A 340-nucleotide genomic window follows, 5' to 3' on the forward strand; every position below is an offset into this window, starting at 1 on the left:
TATGCATTTTTAAAAACTGCTATTATCTTTGTTTTCCATCATAAACTTTGGATATTTTTTTCCTTGCATGTTTTCTCTGTTCGGAGATTTTATTTCTATTTTGGATTATTAATGAAACATCGACGGGTTCTAACTCATACAAGATTTGTCAGTGGTGTATTTTTTTGGTTTACCTATTTCTGACATTTTTTTTTGTCCACCATAAACTATTTTTAACAAAGTCGAGTAAAACTCTAAAAATAAATAATTTTGCAACCGTATAATTTTATAAATTTTTCTAGAGTTATTAATTTTTTTTAAAAAATAGTTTATTACAATTCTATATTTTTGAAATTAATTT

The sequence above is a fragment of the Brassica oleracea genome, chromosome C5 (assembly GCF_000695525.1).
Source record: "Brassica oleracea var. oleracea cultivar TO1000 chromosome C5, BOL, whole genome shotgun sequence".
NCBI classification, from domain to species: domain Eukaryota; kingdom Viridiplantae; phylum Streptophyta; class Magnoliopsida; order Brassicales; family Brassicaceae; genus Brassica; species Brassica oleracea.